The sequence below is a fragment of the Ursus americanus genome, chromosome 18 (assembly GCF_024610735.1).
Source record: "Ursus americanus isolate L20-20 chromosome 18, mUrsAme1.1.p, whole genome shotgun sequence".
Taxonomy (NCBI): Eukaryota; Metazoa; Chordata; class Mammalia; order Carnivora; family Ursidae; genus Ursus; species Ursus americanus.
The window spans coordinates 27,983,342-28,001,031 of NC_142144.1; the positions used below are offsets into that span (position 1 = coordinate 27,983,342).

The 17,690-nt window shown below is 35.4% G+C and overlaps 1 long non-coding RNA gene across 1 annotated transcript in view; it reads left to right on the forward strand.

Annotated features, from left to right (window-relative positions):
• Positions 1-674: 674 nt before the first annotated feature.
• The window catches only part of LOC148108575 (uncharacterized), a 273,205-nt gene continuing 256,189 nt past the window's right edge, over positions 675-17,690 (forward strand). Inside the window, exon 1 of the long non-coding RNA XR_015727547.1 lies at positions 675-1,484. This is a non-coding gene — a long non-coding RNA (uncharacterized LOC148108575). The remainder of the gene's footprint in view (positions 1,485-17,690) is intronic.

The following is a 17,690-nucleotide window of genomic DNA, read 5'->3' on the forward strand; positions in this document are numbered from 1 at the left end:
TAAGGAGGTGTCTTTCTCTCCTGTTTGCTGAGATTTTTTTTTTTTTAAGAATAAGGAGTGAATTTTGTTAAATTCTTTTTCTCCGTCTATTGAAATAGTATGTTTTGTGTCCTTTATTCCATTAATATGAATTGCACTGATTAATTTAAACAAGTTCAAATATCCTTCCATTCATGGAATTGAATCTATTTGTTTATAATGCATTTTCCTCATATATTTTTGGATCCAGTTTGATAATACTGTGAAAGACTTCTGTGTCTATGTTCATGATGAATATTTGTCAGCAATTTCTCTTTCTAATTTCATTGTCAGGATAACATCTTTGAGTTAGCAAGTCTCAAAAGACGATAGAGTTCCATGTTCCTCTACTTTATCTGAAAAAACTTTAGGACTGAAAGTTTAGGATCTGATCAAAAGTTTTTGTTTTTGTTTTGTTAGAATGTTTTTGATAATTCCTTTTCTACTTCTAGTGGAGAGTGAGGGAAGCACAAAGAGATTGAAATGGAAACCAAAGATCTGCATTTGGAGCGTGAGATAGAGCAGATCGATTACTTCGCCAGCACCTGTTGGCAATTACGTTACTTTATGCTCTTCCAGCAGCTCCTGGAGCAGGAGAAGCCACTGATTAACCCGGGCTCTAACTACCGCAACCTGGAGATTAGGCGCAAGTTCTGCTGGGATGATAATGTCTTCTGGAAGATTCCCGAGCCCACTATCATAAAAACCAGCCTCCAGAGCTTTGACACGGTTACAGAACAAACCAGGCACAAGCCTCTGCAGCGGACCACAGCGAACCAGGCATGCGGGAAGATAACCACCAAAGGTGATGCCTCAGTCAGAGCTAGCGTGAAAATACCGCAAGTGACTACTTCCGGTCCGAGCAGCCAGCCACATCCTCACCGCTGAAGTGGCCTAAGCCTCGCAGCCATGCCTCAGCTCCCGCCTCAGCCACGCCTCAGCTCCCGCCTCAGCCACAGCTCTGCCATCTTGCACACCCGGGGCCTTGAAAGGCCCCAGCCCGCGTCCTTCAGCCTCGAGTCCCATTCCGTCTCCTTTGCTGAGGCCAAGCATGCAAAAAGCCAAAAGCAACTTGGCGGTGAGCCTCTCAGAACATGGCTGCCTCCTGTTGCCCAGCGTTTGGGCTCCCGTGAGCTTGCCAGGCCTCCTCCCAGCGGGCTCCCCATACCGACGGGGAAGACACTGACCGTTCCCTGCTCCCCAGAGAGCCCACCTGTGCCAGCTGTGTGAACTCCTCGGACAGGCCAGCTCCAGCAGCTCTCCAGGCCTCCGCAGCATTTCAGTCGGCTCGTTTGGTGCTCGCACCCGCCAGGGTGTGGCTGTGCCTCGAAGGGTCCAGAAACTACACTCTGCCTCGAGGCATTCACCAGGAGACCCCACCGGGTGGGAACGTCTTCCGGGTGGATTCCATTCAATATCCTGGCGAATGAAAATGGTGTCCCGACAGACTGGTTCCACTTGCTAAGGTAAGCCCTATGGCAGGGTCCGGGGGACGTGGAGCGCTAGTACCGAGCCGACCCCGACCAGCTGGCGTGCGGCCGGGAGCAGGCCACTGGGCAGCCAGCTGCTCCAGTCTCCTGCTTGGGTGGGGGTGGGGGTCGGGAGAACGCATCTGCTGCAGCCTTGTCGCTAGCTCTCCGATTTTCCAAATCAAAAATACAGCTTTCTGCTTTATTCATTTTCTGCCTTGTTTGCTGGCTTTCTGTGTTGTGTTTTCCACTTTTCTCTTCAAATTTTTTAATTTTGACTTTTAGTTTACTCTGCGCGATTATTTCTAAAATTTGTTTTAATGCAGATTCTTGGGTCATTAATTAAGACCTTTAAAAATTTTGGTTTAGTGAGCGCTTAGAGGTAAAATTTCCTTCTAATAAATGTTTTAGTTTCTCCAAATTTTTGTATGCTGTATTTTGTATATTGCTTAGTTCGAACTATTCTGTGATTTCTCCTTTGATCTCCGTTCCCCAGATCTGGATTATAAGTGTGTTGTTTAATTGAAAATATTTTCGGTTTTCCTAGATATGTTGTGGTTATTGATATCTAATTTAATTACTTTGTGATCAGATAATTTATTTCCCCTCATTTCAATTCTGTTGATTCAGACTTCAGGCCCAGTTTATGGTCCATTTTGGTGAATAAAATATGAGCACAGAGTGGGTATTCTGACATTTTCATGTGTAGTGTTCTATAATTATTAGATCAAGGTTTTTGTCTTATGGTTTTTTGTTTTTTGTTTTGTTTTGGTCTAGTGGTTCAATCAGTTGTTCAAAGGAAGTATTAAAATATTCTGTGATCATGGAATTATCTAATTCTTTAATTTTGTAGTTTTCACACCATGTTTTAAAGGTTGGTTGTCAGGTCATACACATTTATGATTGTTCTATATTCCTGATGAATTGAGTCTTGTATCCTTGTTAAATAGCCTGCTTTATCTCTGGCAATAAACTTTTCTTGATGTCTACTTTATCTTATTAAAGTAGCTAATCCAGCTTTATGCTGAGGGTTTGTATTATATGTCATTTCTGTCCACTTGCCCTCAACCTGTCTGAGCTTTAAATTTCATGACACATATAGCATAGAGTTGGGTCCTGCTTTTATTGATTCTTATAATCTTTGCCTTTTAATTAGAATTTTTTAAATCCATAAACATCCTATATAGTTATTGATATTTGTTTTAGGTTTGCCATTAGGCAATTTCTGTATGTACCCTCTCCTTCCCCTTATCCTTATTTTCTAGTTTTCTTACTATGTGAATGAATTTAAGAATTCCATTTTAAGTTACCCATTGATACTTTTTTCAGTAGTTGCTCTAGGATTAAATTTTAGCAGTCTGTATAAAGTTGTAGTACTTCATATGCTATATAGAAAACTTGCAACTACATGGATCCATTTACCACAACCTCATCATTCTACATGTTTTCTCATGCTATGGATGTTATAAGCCCAAAAGATAGCATTATAGTTTTTGCTTTAAATAGTTGTGTGTATTTTAGCTAAACCAGGAGAAAAATTTATTTTATATTAATATATATGCTGTTCTTCATTTCTCCTTGATAGTTCATTTTTATCCCCCTCTGATACTTTATTTATTTATTTTTCCAACTAGAAGAAATTCCTTTAACATTTACAGGTGCAGTGCTCTTGACAAAGTTCCTTATTCTCATATCTGAACATAATTCTGTTTACCTTTTTTTTCTTTTTCTTTTATCCGCTTAATGATATTTTTGCACCTTCCTCTTGCCTCCCCGGCTGTTCATTTGAAGTCTTTGGCAAGATGAATTACTCTTTTCCTGTGTATGATATGCCACTTTCTATAGCTAATTTAAAAAATTTCTCTTTGATTTTTCACAACTTTTCTGTGCTGGGGTTTAGTTTTATTTGTGTTTTTCCTGTTTGGGATTTACTAAGCCTCTTGTTTGTGTAAAATCATATATTCAACACATTTGGGAAGTTTTTTACTATTATTTCTTAAATTTTTTTCCTGCTCTATTCTCTTGTCAGTACTTCTTGGGCTCAAATTATACTTTATACTTTTGATAAGTTCCACAGATTCCTGCAGCTCTTATTTTTTTCCCCCCATTTTTCTTGGTCTTCTTCAGACTGAATTTTTTTCTATTGATCTATCATCAAGATCACTGATTTTCTTTCCTCCAACATTTCCATTCTTCTTTTCCAAAAAATATTTTATTTAGATATTTTTCTGGAATTTTCATCAAGGTTTTATCTTTTTATTTTTTTATGATGAGATTATGAAACATTATGAGTGTTTCTCCTTAATTACATCGTGTGTGTGTGTGCATACACATATATACACACATATATTAGCTCTTTTAAAGTCTTTCTATAATAGTTCCAACAATGGATAACTCAGGGTTAAAGTCTATTGATAATTTTTCCTGTAAGAATGAGTAGCATTTTTTTCTGGTTTCTCATACCTAATTAATTTTAATTATATTCCTCTCATTTTGAAGGTAGTATTATATAATTTGCATTTAATTATATTCTTATGAATGGTGGGGATTTTTTTTTTTTAATAGGCAATTTGGTTAGATTTAAATTTCAAACATTTTATTACATCTCAAATCCCAGTTTACTTGTTTCAGCATTCATTGAAAGCCACTTTAAGTCTGCACCATGCATGTATGGTTTAGAAACCATCCAGACATTCAGGTACTGTTTGTATTCAGGATTTAGGGCTCCTTCTCTGTGGCTCTCTCCTTTCCACGATTCTTGCCTTGGTTTTTAGAAGTACAGTTGTTTTGAAATATATTTTTGGTTTTTAAGGTTGGAAAGTCACACATTGAAAATGTTGGCCTGCCTTCAGACTGAAAGCCAGGAAAAAAACACATAACTTGCATGACAGTATTCTTTTTTAACAAGTGTCAACTCAGCTCTAGAACATACCTGCATTTGATCACTATCCGTTGCTTTGAAGTCATTGCATTTTTTTCTAGTTTGTCTGGAATTTATAGTTATGTACAAGACTGGGGTCCAGTAGAAGCTATTTGACCATGCTGCAAGTGATAGTCCTTGTCTTCATTTTTTTCATTCTTTCATAACTCCATTCAGGGAGATAGGAGATGAAGAGCCAGCAACAGCAGTGCTGGGGCTGGCTGGGTCTCCTGCTTCCCAGTGAATGATGTAGGCCCTCAGTTTTAGTCAATACTAAGATATATTTGCACATAGGATTTCATAATTTGCATAGTTTTTAAACATATTTAGGAAAGGAGTTCTGAATTGTATCTCACAACATCCCTTTATTATTTTTTTAAGATTTATTTATTTGAGAGAGAGTATGTGTGAGTGTGTGTTCCCCTACTCACAGGAGGAGTAGAGGGAGAGAATCTCCAGTAGACTCCCTGCTGAGTGTGGAGCCCTACCCAAGGCTCCATCTCAGGACGCTGAGATCATTACCCAGGCCAAAATCAAGAGTTGGATGCTGAATCAACTGAGCCATCCAGCCACCCCTCACAACATCCCTTTATGGGCTTCTGCCCCCAATACATTACTTCTTGTTTAAACTGTGGTTCATAGCAAGGTTGTAACTTGAACATATTTAAGTGCTCTGGAAGAAGAAAGGCTTCAAATTGGTCATGTCATTTTGTCTCCTGTTTTACTTCTATTACATACAATTAATAATAAGTGGTTAACTTTATTGAAATTACATGTTATATAATTTTAAAATTTCACTAAGCTCTTGCAAATGTATTCAGTGACAGTATATTGTGGAAATGTTCAGAAACAATATCCTGGATTAGTTTAGATCTGTAGAATCAACAGAAAATTCAAAATTACTTTAATAAGAATTGAAAGGGAATTTCATAATTTACATGTCCACTTTATATTGCCATTTTATTCTTCAGAAATGCATATGCTTCCTAATTTAAGATAAAATAGACGCCTCAAACTTGCTTGTGAGGGAAGTGCAATCCGGGTGTCAGTTCCTATGGTGATTGAATAACAGAAATTAAAGCGCATATCTGTCTTAATTTACTACTTGAATTAAAGATGAATACATCTGGGCACCTGGGTGGCGCCCGGGTGGCTCAGTCGTTAAGCGTCTGCCTTCGGCTCAGGGCGTGATCCTGGAGTTCTGGGATCGAGCCCCACGTCAGGCTCTTCCACTGGGAGCCTGCTTCTTCCTCTCCCACTCCCCCTGCTTTTGTTCCCTCTCTTGCTGGCTGTCTCTCTCTGTGTCAAATAAATAAATAAAATCTTTAAAAGAAAAAAAAGATGAATACATAAACCAAATAAACTTTGCTAAATTTACTGCCATAGGTATGTCATGTGCAAAAAAATTTATATCCATCATTAAAAAAATACTAGTTCAGATTCTATCATATTTATGGGCCATTTAATATTCTATAAAAATACCTGTTTTTAATTCTTGAGTGAAACAGTGAAGCAACTCCCCAAAAATTAAGTATGAGGGAAATAAGATTTACTGACCTTTGACAGTTAAACTAGGGAACAAACATTTAACAGGGAAATTTGGTAAATTCTGAACTCCCAACCTTTTATAGTGAGATGTAGGAAAAGCTTATGGATTTCTCCTGATCAAGTTATCAGAATCTAGCTTAAGGCCAAGTAAGTCTAGAAGCAAGACAAAATTAGGCCATAAAAACTATTAATAGAGAGGGGAAAAGTAATGATATCCAGAGAAGATAAGATAGCCCAAAGAAGACTATTTAATAAATATTGAAATATTCCAATAAATACTGAAAACATTTTCAACTGCATTGAAATTGCAGTATTCAGTGCATATTAAACATAGTTAATGGGCAACAGAAATTAAAAGAAACTATATTTGGATTTTTACTGTAACTAGACAAGAAAAAATAACTGATATAAAGTTTTCAGTGTGTTTCAGGCTTCATATAACACGATCTCTTTCAATACTAATGGCGTGCTTTTTAGTATTCCCATTTTTGTGACCATTCAGTACCTCAGTGTTAACTAATAAGTTGGGTTTCTGTTGTCTACCCTGGTATTGGTATACATATTTTTAGATTATATTTGTTAGATTAGGGTCTTAAGGACCAATTATTCTAAGCATTGAACAACAAACCTAAACCTAAACCTTTCGTATTAGTGAACATGTCTAGCTTGTTGAGATAATGTTTTGTGTTGCTACAAATTCATCATTGCATCCCTTGCTCTTTAACTCAATGACACTGAAGCTTATTTAGAATATATACTAAAGATATATAAGGCCTAAAATTGTATATTACTAACACACATAAGTAAATCTAGAACTATGACTATAATATGATTTGCCGTTTATAGAATAAGCTAAATGTGAGTTATGGAACACTAGTAATGGCTAAAGTCATTAGCAGTACTGTATAGAATAGGCAAATAAAAAATTAGTGAAGGGCAGAGAATGTCATACTGTTAGAACAGAGACCACAACAAGAGAAGAAAACGTAAGACAAAACAACGTTTTCTGAGCAGTTAGCCCAAAGAGGAGATGATGATACACTGGAGGGCAAGCTTTAACTGGTTCTTGATGGGAGATGGAGAAAAATTTTGCACTTGAGTAGAAGAAAGGGCCAGGGTCTGGGCACTGCATTTAGGTAAAAGAGTTATTTCCTTTAGCAAAGAGAAATTATTTTCTGGGTAAATAGGATTAATCTTTGTCATAAGGAATGACACTTTTTAATTAATGAAATATACTATATAAATATAAATATAAATTCTTTATTCCTGTAGAAGGGAGAGCTTAACTGTTGTTTTAATGCATATATCCTGGAAAGAGAAGCACAAACTTATGTTACTGCTGCTAGGTAATTTTTATCAGTGAGGAATGAAGATAATTAATTTTTCAAATTATATATGTGCATATGTGTGTATTTATGCAATCTGAGAACATTGATTTGTCCAAAATCACAGAGTTATCCAGGATTCACATTGAGAGCTTCTCACCTTTGCCTTCTTTTCAATTCTTTGTAATGCATTTGTAGGGTTAAGCTGGATGGTCCTTGACTAGGATGTTAAAATACACTGTTCCCTACCAAGCTTGAATTCTTAATTTTTGTCTCTTGTAAGATGGCTATAGAATATAGGTGATAATTTTGTCTTATGCAATGAATAGGTCACTATTTCTAACCCTTTATATATTTGAGAAATTTTCTGTGTTCTTTATGAAGGGAAAAAAATAGCTGGATTTAAGTTACTAGTTCATAATATTTTCATATCAACTAATTAACAATTCATTTTACTGTTGAATTTAATATTGTAGAGGCAAAGTCTGAAACCAATTTAATAGCTGGTTTTTTTGCATGTGACTGACTTACTGTTATGATATCATTAGTGTTATTGTTTGTTCTTTACCCTGTTCTGGTTTTGTGGGTTTTTTGTTTGTTTTGTTTTGTTTTTTGGAGTATTTTTGGTCTTGTTTTTATTTGTTTGCTTGTTTTTGCATCCCTTCTTCAAGACTCTACTGCTTGTATTAAGCCCTCATAAATTTCAGGATAAGTTCAGTTGGTGGTAAGTAAGTATACAAGAAAACTTTTTTTTTTTTTTTTTTTTTTTTTACTTTAAAAGTTGTGCCATAAAGTGGTCCTTGTAAACAAAAAGTTTTAAAGAAGAATTAAATTTAAAACTTTAATTTAAATGAAGAATTACGTTTTAAACTTTCTTGATACATAGCAACACTTATATCCTTGTTTACCTACTATGTACACATCTTTATTCAATGATCTTGATATCTAAAATGGAAATTTTGTCTGCCAAGCCCAGGCCAGGTTCACATTTATCTTTGAGGATTCTATCAGTTTGTGCACACTGATGGAGATACATATCACATGCCCATTAAATTAAATAAAACCAATCTTGCTCTGAAATTAATTTGCAGCTAGCACATGGATTTCTTGTACTTTGTGCCAGATAGAAGTCTTTGATAATCAGGAATTATACCAAATCATTTTAAATATCTCTAGAGCATTGTGCTTAATTAATCTATTTGTGTACATATTCATGCATACATCATCTAATCTAAAATAATTGAAAATTTAAAAATATTTTTAAATACATCAGGAACCATGATATTGAAAGACATTAGCTAAATCTCCAGTGTCTCACAGATGGGAGAGGAACAGAAAGTGAATAGAGATTTAACGATAAGGTTTTAAAAGAGGTACAGATAAAGAATTCTAGAATTGTAGGGGAAGGATTATCATTTACTTGAAATGAGCAGTTGTTTGCATGTCTTAAGCAAACTTTTCAATTTTAATATTACTAAAGCAAAAGATCTCTCTTGGGAAGTCCATATAATCCATTTACCTACCACAGAACTTACTAGAAATAAGTTTTATTTGTATGCCTCCAGTATTGAATTAAATTTCTATAAGTGATCTCTATTTTTGAGTGAGAATAAAGTAAAATGTGCCATTTAACTTTTTTTAGATGAAATAAATTTTTAATAAATGCTATAGAGAAGGAATGCATATATTAAAGTTTCTTTCTTGAAAACCAATACTGATGTAGTGAGAAGAAAGGGAAGGAAAGGATTCAAGGTCTCCAGTCTAGTCCTCCCACCCTGGGCTTCTAACAAGACCCTACCCTTACGCAAGCAGAAGTATCATTGGTAGTAATAACTCAGAATCTAACGCAAATTCATCTATTTGTATGTTTTATTTCTTCATTTATTAAGTATTATCAATTTTATTTTAGAATCACATTAAATTATGTGAATATAAACCTAGATAGTTTATCCCTATTAAGCCAAATAGGCAAGATACATGAGTATATATTAACTATAGTTCAAAGTAAAACAAGCTATAGAAACATACAAAGCACTGTTTCAGCATTTTGGCTAGAGCTGTATTGTAGTAAAAGCATGTGTTAGGAGTTAGGCAAAACTGGATTCAGTTTCATATTTTAATTCTGTGACCTTTAGCTTTCTTATTTGTGAAGAGCACCTATCTGAATATGCTGTTTTATTAACATTAAAAATAAAGTGCTTAGGAAAATGAATTAATATTACTGATGCTTAAATTATAGAGCAAGGCCAAATCCACTGAGAAAAATGTAAGTTCTTTCAGGTTAAATTTTTCATAGATAATTGACTACCAATTATTTGTCCCTTTCTGGAGCATTTTAAAAGCTGGTGATGGGTAGTAAGGAGGGCACGTATTGCATGGTGCCCTGGGTGTTATACGTAACTAATGAATCATCGAACTTTACATCAAAAACCAGGGATGTATTGTATGGTGACTAACACAATAAAAAAAATTAAAAAAAAAAAAAAAAAGCAAATGTTGAGGGGGCACCTGGGTGACTCAGTTGGTTAAGCATCCTATGCTTGATTTTGTCTCAGGTTATCATCTTGGGGTTGTGAGATCAAGCCCTGCGTTGGGCTCTGTGCTCAGCACAGTCCGCTTGAGATCCTCTTTCTCCCTCTCCCCCTCCCTGGCACATGCATGTGGTCTCTTTCTCTCTTTCAAGTGAATGAATAAACAAAATCTTAGGGAAAAAAAAAAGGCAAATGTAAGTTAATCAATTTGTATTTGTTCAGGTTGGACTCTATCAAAAAAGAAAAATCTGTAAATAGTATAACTTTCCATGCTTCGTTCTCGAAAAATATAAGCCAAATCTGTCATCCACTTCTGGCAAATATACAGGTTATTATGGCCTGGCATATACCAGAAGCTTTATCCTAGCTTTATCTGCTAATCTTCTCTCCTGGTAGTAGGATTATTTTTTTTTAAAGATTTTATTTATTTATTTGACAGAGATAGAGACAGCCAGCGAGAGAGGGAACACAAGCAGGGGGAGTGGGAGTGGAAGAAGCAGGCTCATAGCGGAGGAGCCTGATGTGGGGCTCGATCCCATAACGCCGGGATCACGCCCTGAGCCGAAGGCAGACGCTTAACCGCTGTGCCACCCAGGCGCCCCTGGTAGTAGGATTTTAAATCACACAGTCTCTGCTATAATTCTGTTTTTTCAGTTGACAGGTGTGTGAACTTCAGTTATTCAATTCCTCAGGTCAGAATTTCCTATCTGGTAAAATGTTAACAATATCTATCTGGAGAGATTTGTGAGGATTAAAATATACACATAGAATACATAGTGAAGTGTGTAGTAAGTATTCAAAAAATTGTTATCACACTTTAGCCACCTATTACTTTATATCCTTATATTATGAAACCCTATTTTTAAGAACTAGATAGGGCATAGATGAAAAAGTAAGCTCAATGTTATAATGATTTTACTTCAATCTGATGTCATTCATAATTTTAAATAAAGTTAGTCATTTCTCTTTGACCCTCTCTATATTAAAATTCCTAATTTCACACAAAAACGTTAGAGATCAATTATTAAGCTCAATATCCAAGGCTTCCCTGATCCCTCTGGTTTCTGAACTTGAATAAGGCAAAAATTTCTTTTCCTCCCAAGCATTGAAAGCTAAATCTCTGAATGAAAGGAAGTAGGAACTAAATGAAAAGCCAAACTAATTTTACTTAAGCAGTTAAAGCTTTCACAGTGAATGATTTGGAGCTCTTCAGTGTTACTTAGTGAATGTAATCACACATATTTGTCTTGTTGAGAATTATATTGTGACATATGCATGGTAAGCAGGACTGCTATTATATAAATTACCCAAGATTTGTTGTTTGAAGTTGTAGAGTACAAAAAGAAATCATGCATGAAGTTTTCTCAACAAAAATATTTCCATTTAAAGAGAACATAATGTAAGTTGTTAACCAGTAAGACTTACCATAATCTAATTAATATTTATACATTGTTTGAGTTCAGTAACAGAAATGTAAAATATCTGATATACAGGAGAGAAGAACTGGTTGGTATTCTGAAGAGTAGGATTCAAAAGATTCAGGATTTCGAAGGATAGGATTCGAAGTTCTTAGACAAGTAGATGAAATACCAGATTTCTTCAGGGGCGTAACAAAAGGTTTATTCTATTTCATTCTGCAATTGTTTCTCTAATCTCTTTCTTCCCAGTTTCAACGTGTGGGTGTTTAAATAAGATATACATTCCTTTTAGAGCTACAGGTGAGTGGGGAAATAGAAAATCAGACAAAACAATTTAAAGCTTATATAAGGGGGCTATAAGAGCATATAAAAGGAGGACTGATCTAGTCTGGATACATTAGGGAAAGCTTAATCAAGGATGTAGTTGAATGGAGATTTCAAGGGTAACCAGATTATATCTGGGTAAATGAATGGGAAGATATTTAAGGTAGAGGAATACTTTAGTGGAAGTCCTGATGGGGAAATTAGCATGATACTTTTGAAGATCTGGAAAATCTTCAGATTTTCAGGCTAGTGTGGCCAAGTGCAGATCCATGAAGGATCAATGATAGGATATGAATCCTCATAAAATATTTCTGAAATTTTATACCAAAATTACACAAAGTATTATAGAAAGAAAATATTGAATATTTTATATATTTTCAGCATCTTTACCATTCTATAAAATATTTATTCCTGGAATAAATGTTTGTATCATGGAGAATTTATATAGAAAACTCACGAAAGATAAAAACATGACTCGAAACCTAACAGTCCTAAATATCCTAAAAATGTGTCTTAGAATAGAATTCGTTGTCAAGTCAAATGATAAGATCATTACAACCACATGGTACAATTGTAGCAACTTTCATTAATCTTCAAATAGATTGTACTGTTGTCAAATCGTAATAGTTTATGAAAAAAACAGCATGCTTATTGTTATGTTCACCAAAACCTGCAAGTCGACTGTAGTTTGGCTGATCAAGGCCGAGAAACTTCTTCAGATTGCTTCAGAGCTGAGCTTGGTTTCAGCCGCAGTTTGGATTCAGGCCTGTTTGCAGTGTCTCAACATTCTTTTTGGGCATGAGTGTAAACACCTGATATCTCTTTAGACCTTGAACTTGAGCTGCCATTCTGTCACTTCCACCCACCCATATTCCATTGACTAAAAGCAGATCACATGGCCAAGCCCACTTTCAATAGGGGAGAAGAATTCTCCTATACTGGTGAGAAGTACTCTAAAGATATAAAAGATGTGAATGAATAATCCTAATACAGAAAGAATAAGAATTGTATGATTCAGTTCATCTCAGAGGTAAAATTGAGGGAGCAGAAACTACAACCCCTAGAGCTGCTAGAACCCTGAATGAGGCAGCCTGCAGGTTTAGTAGCCATTGCCATTACCTCCTCAGAATTTGTAAACTATGTGGCAAAACCAAGGAGACTATGTTGCTTAGACACCATGTTCTAATTTTTTCTTTTCTTTTTTTTTAATTAGAGGAGAAAGAACAAGCAGTGGAAGGGGCACAGGGATAGGGAGAAGCAGGCTCCCCACTGAGCAGGGAGCCCTAAGCAGGGCAGGACTCCATCCCAGGACCCTGGAATCATGACCTGAGCCGAAGGCAGGTGCTTCACCGAATGAACCACCCAGGCGCCCCTAGACACCATGTTCTTATTGCTGAAACCATTAGTCAAAAACCAATCAGAGCTCATCTATCAATTATTTCAGATCTCTTATATTTTCTATCATGTGTTTTCACATTTCCCCTTGTGTTTTCTTCTTGTTGCATTCTTTTTGTTAGGGTTACATTTTCCTTTAGATGATGGTTCAGTGTTATTCCTTTTTTCTTGTTTTTGTGAAATGACAGCTTTGGATGCAAGCAGAATGAGGAATTTCATGGAGTAGTGGTGGATTGAGAAAAATGATTTGGGTCATATTAGACACATTAAAGTACTACTAAGTTCCATGTTTGGTAGGAACCCTAGCGTACCTAAATCAGGAAAAAGGGAGTGGCAAAAGGGGGTAAATAGGAAGAGGGTATTGCTATATTTTCTTGTTTTCTTTATGGTCTTTGAACTGATTTTTTTTTCTTTCAGTGGTTAAATATGTCATTAATACTTATCAGTGATGATTCATTGTTTTAGCATGGTTGGTTCTGTAACTATCTGAAAAATATCCAGGATTTAGATAATAAGCAATGAGCAGTAATTTGGGATTTTTTTAAAGAATAGTATTAATCTGGGGTGCCTGGGTGGCTCAGTCGGTTAAGCAGCTGCCTTCAGCTCGGGTCATGATCCCAGCCAGCGTCCTGTGATGGAGTCCTGCATCGAGCTCCCTGCCCAGTGGGGAGCTTGCTTCTCCTTCTCCCTCTGCTACTCCCGCTGCTTGTCCTCTCTCTATCAGATAAATAAAATCTTCAAACAAACAAAAGACTAGTATTAATCCTAATACTAGTAATTAAGAGGCAAGTAAGTATTTAACAGTAAGATATCATCAGGGAATGGAGCTCACTTGTCGATTTTAATTAGTAAATTGTTGGGTTCATTGGTCCCATATGAATTCAGTTAATATTTTGTCTACATATTTTATAAGTGGGTGTTTTGGGGAAATAGTTCCATTCTCAAAATTACATTAGAAAATATATTCTATGTACAGGGAACTGTCAACTCCTGGAAAACCGTCAGGAATAGGGTCACTGGTATTTCCAAAGTTGAAGGTTTAACTACTGTTGTATTATTTTACCTATTTTCTTGATACAACTCAGTTGTATAATAACTTAATGACTGTAACTTTTTAAATCTCCTTTATATTCATAGGACCCTATGAGCCAGACCAGTAATATTATTTTCACTTTTCATATGAGTGACGTGTATCTTAGTAGCATACTAGCATGTATCTAAAATATTGGTGGGGTGTAAATAAAATATAAGTTTTATGACATCTATGATATATATGCATCTCATAGTAAAACACACCTTTATGTGCTAATAGAATTAAGTCTTTTATTTTAGAATACCAATACTTCAGCACTGTGCTCAAGCAGTAAATGTGTGGTTGATTTTGGAATCATATCAAATGTCTACTTATAAATGTGAAATTACTTACAAAAAAGGTTCACTTTTTAAATTTGCCACTTACTAGCTATGTAACCTTGAACATGTTACTTAACAGCTCACTGTCTTTCCCCATCCATAAAACAGAGATAATTTTACCAACTTCAGACAGTTGCTGTGTAGGTTATATGAATCAATATGTATAGCATACTTAGCATAGGGCCTGGCATGTACTAAGTATTACATAAATGTTAGCTATTACTAATATCATCATTATTTTTTTCTTTCTTTTTTTTAAAGCACGGTGTCAATGTTTGAAGGAGGACTAAAGGTTAAAACTGTGTTTGTCTGGTCTTTTAAGACCAAGGATAATGAAGTCACGTAGGAAGTGAATAAAACTGGTTTCAGCAAAGGAATAAGAAGAAAGTTATTAAGTATTAAATCTAGGCCTCAGCTTTCTGTCAGTAAATCAAAATTAGGAAACATAAATTGTGTTCGTTAATGTCTGAAAAGTAGAACAAAGTCTAGATTGAGAATGTTATAAAAGAAATTAAGTGGGGGCTGCTGCATAGTAAATACTAAAGATTTTCCTGTTTATATTTAATCTTATAGTCTCCAAATTGTACCCAAAGACAAGCAGATATTAATACAGTAATAATAGGGAAATGGAACAGGTACTAAAACACCGATCCTCATTCTCCTATGTTGTAGCTAGGGAAATAGCAAATGATATAGGTTGCTCCTAAGTCATTAAATAGATTAAAGATTGGCACAGTTATTTGAACTTTGAAATGAATAAGGGGAATTACAGACTGCCTAGAGTTAGAAGACAGTCATAATCACAATGTGGCTCTCTTTTCAGCTGTAGTTGTACAGTGGCCTTGAAGGCTTATCTTCTTGGGTGCATTGCAGCGATAACCAAAATTTTTATTAAATTTCATGGCAATATCTGAGTTAGGGGTAGACCTCTGCACTTTTGGTAGTTTTAGGAAAAAGACCCGAGAGCCACTTCTACAGCTGTTCAAGAAAAAATTTCCAGCTTGAGCAATATAGAAGAACCCAAGTGAATGAAGAATTACAGTAAAGAAAATAATTAAGGGGCACCTGGGTGGCTCAGTGAAGGGTCTGACTCTTGGATTCAGCTCAGGTCATGATCTCAGGGTCATGGGATAGAGCCCTGTGTCAGAACCCCTTGTTGGGCTCTGTGCCAAGCAGGGAGTCTGCTGGAGATTCTCTCTCTGTCTTCCCTTCCCCCCCATCCCTGCTCTCTCTCTCTCTCTCATGTGCATGCACTGGCTCTCTCTCTCAAATAAATAAATCTTAAAAAAAAAATAGAAATAATTAAAGTTAAGCAGAACTCTGGAGGGTATCTCAAAAAAAAAAAAAAAGTACATGAAGAATTCTTAACCTTGACTTTCCAGAAAAAAATCTTGGTTCTAGATAGGGGTTGTTTAACAGTTCATTTATTTTTCAGATTTTTTTTCTTTAAATATTCAAGAAGGATCTCTAGGGACATAAGTAAAATGGTTTTCTCTGAGAATTGCATATGTGCCACCTCTTGAGTTCAAGAAGGTATCTTGTGCTCCTAGCTCTTGATCCATGGTCTTTCCAATTTTGATTATTTCTCTAGTGAACAGATCAACTGCTTTAGTGATGTTATTCAGGATTTTGATAATTGTTTTCACTATGGCATACAAAACTCTGTGCACTTTGCACGTTCCCCTTATGAATAAAAGAGAACTAAAGTAGGGCAGAGAACAGTATTTTAGTATTTTCTGGCAGTCGCTAGATTGTTTAAGTTTATATGTAATCTTTTAATCTCTCTTTCCCAAAGTTTGATAGTTTTTGTTAAAGAGAAATTTGTCTACCTTGCTATAATCTGAACTCTGACATTGACATTGTAGCCAGAGGACTGTAAATCTTTAAGAAAAGTTTCAGAGATACTGAGAGCATAATATTGGTTGGAATGAACAAGAAGGAAAAAACAAAGCAAAACAAAACTCTTGCAGTTTCCCTTGAGAAACTTAAGTAGTTATTTTTTTAACTCATGGCCAAGTGGAATTTTCCAGCTATTGTAAATGTGGCCTGAAAAAATATATAAATCCTTTAGAAAAGGATTTATGATAGTTTAAGAAAATATAATCTTTTATATTCAAGTAGTTAATATTTTTCAAAAGTATTTGCCTCTATTACACATTACTTCTTCAAATGTATACTCAAAAGTGGAAAAACTTTTTTGGTTTTTGTTCTCAATCTACAAATGGCTTTGCAAACATTTTAGTAATTGTTTCCCTTAGCAGTGAGTAGGATTGAAAACAATACCTCCACTGTTTTTTAGTTTCAGATTTCCACATCATTTCAATTGATCAGTTTATTATTTATGAAGTTGGCATGTCTCCAGACAAATGGATTTTTTAGAGATATCAATGTATTGCATCAATTTCCTAGCCAATTTCAGCCATAGAAAACACACAAAACATCTATAGCAATCAGTGTGCACACAGATAATCCTATATTATATATAATGGATATATGTTACCTAATACATAAAAATATGCATTTTATACATGATTATTCAACAAAGTAAATAACGTATTACTACATAGGTATTTTCTCCACAAATCTTGACTAAACACACTTAGCTATATTCAAAATCAGTTATAACTGTTCCTTCACGTTAGCTTTTGTTGGTCTATAGAAAGATGTGTATTTCATGCATATGGCCTAGATTTCTCTTTATTCATTAATACCATACACAATAGATATAAACTCAGTCATATGAATAGCACAAATTCCATTCAAATAATTCTTTATTCATTATATATTCGTTGTCTATGTCTATTCATTACTGGAAAGGAAAGAGTTAGCATTGTAACCTATTTCTCCTCAGTTTGGGACACTCAGGAAAGAAAGATGAGCTGTAAAATCTACCATAAACATGCTGATTACAGACATTCTGGAAAACATATTAATAGGGCTTACTAGCAGGAATGACCTTTCCTATGAAATGCTCTTAGCAATATGTACCTGCATATTTATTACTGTCAAAAATTTGAAATTCTTCTGGTCTGGAGAAGATAAGCATTAGCATGCATGTTGTTATTGTGCACGCTGTGGAGGACCATACCTCTGAGCTAGAAAAACCCCACCATGGTGGGAAATATGTGGACCAAAGAACCAGTAAATGGAAATGGGGGAAGTTGTGGCAAACAAAGGATGCTCATAAGTGAGTCATGATCTCAGGTAAGAAAGCAAACACATTATTTCCACAAGAGTGCTTCAGAGCAAGAGAATAAGACCGTTAGCTCTTTGTCAAATCTTGTATTCACTAATGGCAGTTTCTGGGAGAAACCTCTGAATGTCTATTC